General features: G+C 38.3%; 1 pseudogene; it reads left to right on the top strand.

Moving 5' to 3' along the window:
* The first annotated feature begins 9232 nt into the window (after positions 1 to 9232).
* On the top strand, positions 9233 to 9363 carry LOC132650226 (small nucleolar RNA SNORA48; annotated as a pseudogene).
* The last annotated feature ends 202 nt before the right edge of the window (positions 9364 to 9565 follow it).

Genomic DNA, 9565 nt, shown 5'->3' with positions numbered 1-9565 from the left:
TGAGACGTAATAGACTAGAATCAAAAGGAAGAAAAGGAAGACCTCCCCTATCACTGGACTTGGAGAGGGAATGTGTGGAGAAGGGGGAAGGAGAGAGGGATTGGGAGGGGAGAAAGGAGGGAGCTACAGGGGGGATACAAAGTGAATAAAGTATAATTAATAAAAAGTTTTTTTAAATGCAAAAAAAAAAAAACAACAAAAAAAAACTATCCTTATTTTAACCCACTATGTCTTCTGAACTGAGAAATCCTATTGTACTCAGTTTTGGTCTTAGGAGTTCCATTTCAAATTGTGATTGTTTACAGGATGGTCTTTCTCTACAGGATGAAAAGTATAAGACCACACAAGGTCACTCCTGTTAGGAATCCAAAGGACTCTACGGCAGTGCCAAGGGGATTAGAAACATTAAAAAAGAGTGAACTTCATCCTCCCAATCTGTCAACTTGTCCTCCAGTGTCTCTGCTATCACCCTTGGCACTGCCATAGACTTCTGTGGATTCCTAACAGGGGTGGTCTTGTGTAGTCTTATACTTTTTGCTTCATAGAGAAAGATAATCCTGATTAAAGAAAAAAAAAACTGCAATTTTAAATAGAACTCCTGCAAATCGTAAATCTGTTGCTTAGTTCATGGCTATGTTTTTTAAATTTTCTGGAACACATCTTTGTCAGTGGAGTACTGCTTTGGAGTGCTCATTCCCTGTTCAACTAGAGCCAAGGTTGAAGCAGATGAAAATACTGTTCTAAGGCATTTGAACCCAAATTGTCTGGTGAACAGTTAACTTGAAGAGCAACACTGCTGAGACAAACTGTCCATGGGCAGGACCCCATGTATTTGATATACTGCTCCTTGGCTGTCATCAAAGAAAACTTTCTAGCAGACCATTGGCCAGAAATGAGTGGGTTGCTTTCACTACTTTGGCAAGCCTTGAACTGCCATGCACTTTCAATTGTCTTCAGAACATGGACCTAACAAGATACATAGACACTGATGCCAGCAAAGACACAATGTTTGGTATTAGGCTAGGATTATGAGATCAAGGAGATTAATAAGCCCCAGTGAATGTCTCTTGGTCCTTGTAACCCATCTTGGCTCAGGACTTGGAACTACTCTGTGTAAAACTAGCTCATTGTCTCATACATGCTTTGGCAGCAGCTGACACTACATGCCCTTCATAGTCACCACTTAGCTAGTTCCAGAAAAGTTTTGTGAGTTTACTACAGAAAACACAACACCTGTTAAGCATCCTTGCAAAAAAGAAAGCCAGTAGGGAGTTGTGTGTCTTTTTTGTTGACATTCAAAAGAAGGTTCGGAGAGTTTTACATGGAGGTGAGGAGTCTCCGGATTTCCAGTATCTTCTGTGCCAGCACTAGGAGACTACAAAGTCACTTGGAGTGTTGGTAAGGTCTAAAAGTTATGTGAGGGAGAAAATTCATATTACCTTGATAGGTGATTTAATACCCTAATGGGTATAGCTTCTGGAAGAGACTGGGAGGAGAAAGTTTACTTCTTTTTAATATCTCTACCACCACCCTTAGTGCTGCTGTGGAGTCCTTTGGATTCCTAACAGAAATGATCTCATGTAGACTTACATTTCAGCAGGGTCTTTTGCAATGGATAGTTCTTCCTTAAAGGTGGGGCTGAGTAGTGTGAACTAAGTCTCCAGAGGAAAGCTCTGTGAAGAAACAGCAAGGCTGACTAAGTCTTCAGTGACTCTAGAGTGCTGGAATGTTGCAGGTCTGGAGACAAATTGCCTTGCAATTTCTTTAGTGCCCTTAATAGCACCTCATTGCTTCTGTGTTTGACCTAATGTCCTGTGACTATCTAAGAAAATCCTTTTTTTTTTTTTTTTGGAATATACAAATGGATCCCTTAGCTTCCAAGAATGTCATCAGATAACACATAAAATATGTGATGCCTACAGCAGAGAATTACCCGCTTTGCTGTAACTGCCTACTTGATGTTTCATCAACATATTTTACAAACACCTTCCTTGTTCTCCTACTGCAAAACTTTAACAAACTGTTCCTCATGTTGTGGTGACCCTCCAACTATAACATTATTTTTGTTGGTACTTCATAACTTTAATTTTGCTACTTTTATGAATCATAATGTAAATATGTGTGTTTTTTGATGGTCTTAGGCAACCTCCGTGAAAGGATTGCTTTACCCCAAAGGGGTTGCCACCGCTAAGCTCAGAACCATTGCTCTAAGGTCTGTCTTCTCTTCCTTACTGCCTCAGGCCTCAGTATTTCAAACCTTCAAATTTGTTCCTTAAATGAAAATAGTTGCTCAACTTTTAGGCAAAATGAAACTCTGGACACATCTGTCCTGATTCCCTTGTGGGTCAATTCTAAGCATCTTCATGAAACATCCAGGGCTCCAAAAATGTACTTGGAAAGTCACTAGCCTCTCTCATTTTCCTAGAATGTAGCATAAAATACTTTATGTCTTATCAGTTTCTTTCTACTTTACAGAAGTAATAATTATTCATTATCAGAATTGGAAGGTATAATTATAAGAGGGAAGAAAATAAAGGAAGCAAAAAAGAAGAAAGAAATAAAGAAACAAAGAAACACTGGAAGAAAGGGAAAGAAATCACCATCACTCAAATTCTGAGGTAAGTACCAGCAAAAGTTTGAAATTTTTCATTTGGATCATTAATCTATGAATTTGTACAGATATCTGTGTTCATATTGACTTAAAATACAGTTTTTGGTTTCAAGCTATCATTTTAATATGAATAATTTTCATGTCATTATTCTCATCCGAGGCCATTTTAAATTTTTAACAAATGGCATACAGGAGACAATACACACCGATGGGTGCCAGCATTTGTGAACACTCATGGAATGAACATTTCAATTAAGATAATGAACATTTTACTGCTTCTAAAAATTTCTTTGTATCTATTTGTAATTCCACTTTTCTCCCTCTTTGTCCTCATTGACACCCTCATTCCTAGGCCTCATCCCAGGCAACTACAGAGTTGTTTTGCATGTATAGTTTAGCATATATTGCTTTTTTTTTTTAATATCTACCTCTGGATGTCCTGGAACTTACTATGTAGACCGGGCTGGCCTTGAACTAACAGAGATCTGCATGCCTCTGCCTTCTAAGTGTTGGGATTAAAGGTGTGTGCTACCACTGCCTGGATCATACTAAAGTTTTACATAGGTGAAATCATGTGTCATGCATTCTTTGTATATTTTTTCACCCACAATTTTCATTTTGAGGTTCACGTTGTTGCTTGCATCAACAGTACTCTGTTTCTTTTATTTCTAAATAGTATTTTACAGTATGAATTTGCCATAATTTTTTTGCTTAGTCACGTGTTAATTAATATCTACATTTTTTCCAATTTAGGGCTATTAAGAATAAATTTCTTTTCACCTTTCATACACAGATCCTTATATGACCATATACTTTCTTTTTTTTCTTAAGTCCAAGGTAATATTAATGACTTTGCAATATTTCACTGTCGTAGTGCACCCCAACAATTTTTCCTCAGTTATTCTTATTTTCCACACAAATTTTTGGCAATAGATTTACTTTTGGTTTGGATTCCCAAGTAGTAGCCTCTGAGGCAAGGATCTGAACCCAGGTAATTTGTTTGAGAGGTGATCCTAGAAATCAGAAGAGATGAGAAGAATGAGTTAGAGAAAGGAACAGAGTCAAAAGGTATATTAGTGAACTGTTGGTTGCTGTTGACAGGTAGAGCTCAATCCCATGGGCTCCCTCTCAGGCGTGGTGTGGAATAATTCTTAAATTATCTCTCTACAAAATAAGGAGGTCGAGGCATTCATCCTTTACCTCTTTCTCCCACTGGTGGGGTGTGGTTCTTATAGTTAACTATGATGAAACTCCTTGCTCAGCCTATCATAGTCTCTTCTCTGGCCTTAGAACCTCCTGAGGCAGAAGTCTTAAGTCACTAAGGTGGGTCCACAGTAGAGGCGAGGCTAGGACTGTACATGAATTGGCCAATCACAGGTATGCTAAGAACAAGAGGACAGGATATGGTGTGGAACAAATATGTCTGCTTGTCTGATTTCTAGCTTGCTGTTTATTCACAGTGTAATATCAAATATCTGCACACTTGACCGTATATGTATATGCTGTGCTCATAAAATGGAGTTAGTAGACTGAACCATAAGTGGGTTTTGGTTTTAATATTGGTCATTGCATTACTTCCCCAGCAAGGTCTCATTTTACCTCTCACTGGTTGTATATAAGTGCATATGTTTTTTTCTCTCTCTCTCTCTTTTGCCAATACTGAACATTTTCATTAAATAAACTGGTAACAATTGCTAATGGCCAAAGTAATTTACCATTTCAACAATGCATATTCAACTGCATTACAAGCACCATAAGCCAAGAGACCACTCATTGTCTATCAGACAGAGATTCACAAATGAGCAGATTTAAAGTAACCATGAATATTTGTCCATGATGATAGAATATGAGGCCTTCAAAATGTACCAGGGATAGGCTGTGCCACAGTCCGTCCCCCCCCCCCCCCCCCCGCTCAGTGTGATTCCTATACTTGCCAAGTCTATTCTGCTTTGTTGCTGATCAGTTCCTAGTCCCTGCCTGGCAACCCTTTCAGCCTTTGTCATGTCTGCACTGTGTGTGCCCATGCTTGGCCCTGCAGCCGGCCTCTGCACTCTGTGCATTTAGTCTTTTCTGACTGCTGGGCTCCTCTGCTGGGAAGCTGCGTGAATGTGCTGCAGATCTGCAAACAACTGCGAGGAGGTGAAGCCTATCATTCAGTCAAGAGCTGGGGAGCTTCGTGTCCTTTTGTGATCCCAGAACTTGGGCAAGCGACCTTGGCTGTCAACTTGATTACATCTACTGTGTGGCCTGAGAGGCTGGCTCAAAAACCTGAATCTTCATTAAGACTTGTGAAAAGGGGCTGTGGATGTACCCTAGTTGATGCTATGTTTCCATGCTACCTGACTAGCATGCACCAAACTCTGGGCTCAATTTCCAGTACTGCATAAATGATGTGTGCTATGCACAACTGGAATCTGTATCACAAGTTTAAGTTTTTCCTCAGCTATACAGTGAGTTTGAGGCCAGCCTGGGCTACATGAGACCCTGTCTTGAAGAAGAAAAAAAAAGATAAAGAAGGAGGATGAGAAAGAAAGGAGAAGGAAGAGGAGGAAGAAAAAGAGGAGGAAGAGAAGGAAAAGGAGGAGGAGGAAAAGAAAGAACATTTCTCTTGAGGTGTGAGGCATGATTGCATATTCCAGGCCACAAGGCAAATGTCTGGCTCAGAGAGATTCTGGCTGGTACTGCCTGTGTCAGGGCCCTGAACTTGGCTGCTCCCCCACTGACAGCTGCTCTCCAGCAGGTGGTGGCGGCTAACTTCAGTCCCATCTGTCTGCAGGATACTTGATCACTTGAAGCTCTTTGTGTGTTTCAATGTGCACATGTCACCCTCTGCCAGCTCACCCTAGTCCCCCACCCCTAGTTGTTTGCCGATCTGGTCTACACTGGTGATTTCTAGGGCTTACCACAATCACCATGCTGCAACACTCACAGATGGCTACACTTGAAGGCTTCTTTTGACTTGCTATTTGGTTTGTGAGATAGGGTGTGGGAAAGATTTGTGGACAGAGAGGATAGAAATAGAATCAAATCTGGAAGCCTCTGAAAAGTCTGAAAGCATTATTTTGGGAGGTAATTGATGGTCCTGATCAGAGAGGGACTTCATGGGAATGTCAGGCATTTCTCTTTTTAAATAAGCTTTATTTAAAGAACAACTATATAATTTCAGACCCTGTTTTGGTTTATTTTTTATACAGGGTCTCACTGTATAGCTCTGGCTGAACTAGAGCTCACTATGTAGGCTGCTTTTGAACTCACAGACCTCTGCTTCCTGAGTACTGGGATCCAAGTGATACACCACCGTGCCCAGTTAAGACTGTGTTTGCTTGTTGTTTGGTTTTGTTTTTTATCTTGGAACCACCATACAGATTATGCTGACAGAAAGTGAAATTGTCCATGTGTATATGTATGACCAGAAAACATGGTAAAACATGGTATTGTGAGGAAATGATATAAAGGAGAAAGGTATAAGGGAAGGTTTTCTTCTCAGAAAGCCTATTTGCAATACAGTTTAAAATAGAACAATAGAAAAATCTACATCGCAATTAATTAAAACAAAAATATACAAAATGAAAATATAATGGTGCCTACAGGGGAAACCAATTCTTACCTTGCAACACACATAGAACTAGAATAAGGTATAAAATAAAAATAGTCCTTAAACAACAAAGAAACTAAAAAATAAGAACATCAAATCCATGAATCCAAGAAAAATACTTAACTAATTTAAAAAATGGCACAAAGAATGTAAACAGCAAGAAGCAGCCCAAATAACCAACAGATCAGCATCCACTTTTAACTACTGACTATACAGTCTAGTGGTAAAGATACAGAAAAGGAACTAGCAGTCTCATTGACTGCTCTGGGAGCTGTGCTTCCCAAAGCATTCATTGTTCAGAATCAGGTTCTTTGATTCTTCTGAGAAGAATTCATTATGTGATTAGTCATGCCCCATTTCCTCTTCCAAATGCAGCACATATTTTTCCCAATAAAACATGTTAAAAGTTTTAATGATTATTTTTACATTTATCCTCACATGGTCCATAAGAATATACTCCTAAACCATATTCATTTTCACAATGGAAAAATATATATCCCACTTAAGCCATATTGTCCAAATAGATTATTCCATAATGTTTGTTTTTAGCATTGGTATTATTGTTATTCCTTTAAAGTAATCACTTTTTAAGTCTGATGCTTTTGTGAAATATAAGAGCCACATGTTTACATATCATAGAAATGACAAATTGTGAAGATTACTTGTAAATGCTTTCAAAGTTGTTTAATCATAAACCAATAAACAGTGACTCATAAGCCAGACTCTAAATTAATGCTAAGTTAATAATAGGACCTAAAGTATCTCTGAAAATAAAGCTAATTAAACAAATACCTTTCCTTAGCCTTCAACAAATCTTAGAAATCTGTTCTGGATAAATGTTGGTTCCAGATTTAAGGATACAAATAAAAAAATGTAAATAGGGAAAATGAGGGCAATATATAAGTGTTTAAAAGCATAGATACTTTACTATATTCAGTTGTAAAGAGGATACAAAGTGTATTTCTATCACACAAGTATATGACATGTATAATACATGTGTTTAAGAGGCACAGAAGACAAATCAAGCAATGCACACATTTGTATGTTGTCTGTATAGATACACGTCTCACTTGTTAGTGGTATTGGACTCCCATGATAAGATTAAGAAAAAAACTAGAGGCATACATAGCCATCTAAGTATATCTGTTCTGGATATGACCAGATTATCGTCTGGATCCCAGCTGACACAACTGCTACAATTCTGACTTGTTTCTAAGTATGTGGCCAACACAGAAGCACATGAGGGAAACCCAGAGGGTCTGTTCGAGACTTGTGAGAGAGCAGACATTTCCAGGAAGAAACAGCCCTGATCTGTTAGGGCCTCCCCAGAATCTAATGTAAGACACATTCTTTGTGGCCCTGATTCACTTTCCAGCTGTGTGCTAGGAGCCTGAGACACCGGAGACTGAGGTCCAAACAAATCCACATGGGACAAGCTGCCTTTACAAAGCATCCAGCAGCTGTCTGGGAGAATCCAGGCAAACACAAGTGAAGTTCTTTCATCAGAGGCACACACTACACAAGCCAGAGCCAACTTCGGAGATCAAATTCCACTACAAGGAACAAGGATCCTCACTGCTATTCTGTTGGTATTTTCTCAAGACATTGTCACCGTTACCAGCACTAGTATTAGAAGTGTGAAATGAAAAAGTATTATTTGGACATAATACAATTACTTATGGAGGAACCTCAAAATAACTAAAAAGGGAGGCTTATCTTTATGGGAGGTAAGTAAAATTATTAAAGAGAAATGTCCAAAAGTAAGCAGATTTATGTATGGCTCCTTTTAGTAGCTAATCCAAAGTGATATGAAATTAAGGGGAATATATTTCTTTTTGAAAAATATCCACATGTAACCTTACTTTCCAAAATATGTGCAAGGTAAATGGCGAAGTATTGCAGAGGAGAGACTTAGTGGAAAAGAGGAATAAATGAATATATCACCAATTCATGAAAGACTGAATACTGAAGAGATATTTTTTTTCTAAATTAACATACTGATTTAATAGAACTGCAAGAGGAATTGAGCTGCTCTGCCAGGTATTAGAGCATAATATAAAACAGACAATTCCATGAGGTGATCCTGACTGGATACTTTTTTTTTTTACAAAACACACACTATTTCATTGAATAGTTTTTTTGTGTATGTATATACAAATACATATACAAAGACATTCAAAATATACAGAAATGAGAGCATTATGATATTCGTAACAAAAATGAATATATTCACCAATAGTAACTGACTGATTGTGGGAAAATTACCCTGACATGTCTGAAAAAATGCATAATAAATGAAGTTTTGTAAAACCAGTGGTCAAGAGATTATTCATGAGAACTGAAAAACAATTGGCTCTCTGTGGAAAAGTGTTATATTTATATTTATATTTTATGTCATGCAAGAATAAAATGCAAATCCTATTAAAATGTTTCATAAAAGCCAAAAACAGTGAGGTAAATATATGTTGATAAACACAGAATAAAATGTTAGAATTAGTTCTTAACTGTCAGAGCAACAAACATAAATTAGCTGGGTAAGTTTACACAAAGTATACAAAAAGTTAAAGAGAATAGCAGATGGCTGGAATAAATGCAGATATAACAAATTCATATAAAAAACATTGATTGGGAAGATGATACCTTTCAAACAGATCAATAAATACATGTGTCTTAAATAAAAATCCCAACCAAAGTTTCCACAGAACTTGACAAAGTGACTATACAATTCTGATAGGAGAGCAAGAGAAAATAAATAATACATAAACAGGGAAATTGCCCTGTGAAATAAGGAAGACTTGATAAACAGGTATCATAATGTGCCAGTTCTCCATTTTTACAGAGTTGGTCAGGAATGATTCTACAAATGACTGCAGGACAGTTAATATGCTCCAAAGGAAAGGCACTTGGCTATTGTGTACCTCACTGAGATAAATGAAACAGACCAGAGAGCTGGAAGGAAAAGAAATCATGAAAACTTCTGAAAAGGAGATAAGGGACAGCATCTTTAGAATTCAAAGCTTCACTCCACCTCCAGCAATGGGCAAAGAGACACCTTATTGGTGGTGTTGTTCTTATATCAGCCAGGGACAGAGCAGATGGCAGTCCTTTGTTCATCCTAGATTAATAGCCAAAACTGTCTTATGCTTAGGACTCATAAAAATCAAATCAAATCAAATCCGTGCTGTGTAGCATGGGAGGAGGAAGACAGACAGACCTGTGGACTGCTGTGACACCCACAGACTTGCCTTACAGTGCATGGCAAAGCGGGCCATAGACACCTGCTTGGTGCCATGCCATGCTGCACGGATGGAGGATGTCACCCAGGGTCCCAGCAGCCTTGTGGCCATCCTGCAGTGAGA

This window comes from Meriones unguiculatus, chromosome X (genome assembly GCF_030254825.1).
Source record: "Meriones unguiculatus strain TT.TT164.6M chromosome X, Bangor_MerUng_6.1, whole genome shotgun sequence".
In the NCBI taxonomy this organism is placed as follows: domain Eukaryota; kingdom Metazoa; phylum Chordata; class Mammalia; order Rodentia; family Muridae; genus Meriones; species Meriones unguiculatus.
Note: the sequence above shows the minus strand (reverse complement) of the source record. Positions and strands in the feature narration are given on the sequence as shown.